Here is a 527-nt window from a genome sequence, read left to right on the forward strand (position 1 = left end):
AGTGTGGGCCCTTAACCAGGAATCAAACTGTTGACCTCTTATTTCCTGGGTTGACGCTCAACCACTGAGTCACACCACCAGGTGAGAACCCCTCCTTTAACTTCTTGAGTGAATACCGTGCCATCCCATCCACAGATCTACTTAGAACTCTACATGGCAGACTAGTTTCAATAACATAGAGTATCCACAGCCAATCAACTCTCAAGTATTTTTGAGCACTTTGCATGCATAATCTGGATTGAATTCTTGCAACAGCCACATGAGTAATAACAGTTCATCACATTCATGAAGTTAATATCTCCTTGAGCCTGGCCCTCCCTGCTCCTCTAACCAGTAGGGGTATGGCTGTCCTTGACTCACAGATGTTCTTATTATTAAGGCTATATTACTCATTATGGCAATAATGCTGCAGCCAGGAACCAGCAGGGCCTTCTAACATCTATCAGATGTTAGATCAAGGGTTTGCAGCACCGAGAGCGAGCACACCGTCACTATTTAGAGTCTTAGAGCTCTTCCAGCTGCTGGGA

The sequence above is a fragment of the Myotis davidii genome, unplaced genomic scaffold (genome assembly GCF_000327345.1).
Source record: "Myotis davidii unplaced genomic scaffold, ASM32734v1 scaffold478, whole genome shotgun sequence".
NCBI classification, from domain to species: Eukaryota; Metazoa; Chordata; class Mammalia; order Chiroptera; family Vespertilionidae; genus Myotis; species Myotis davidii.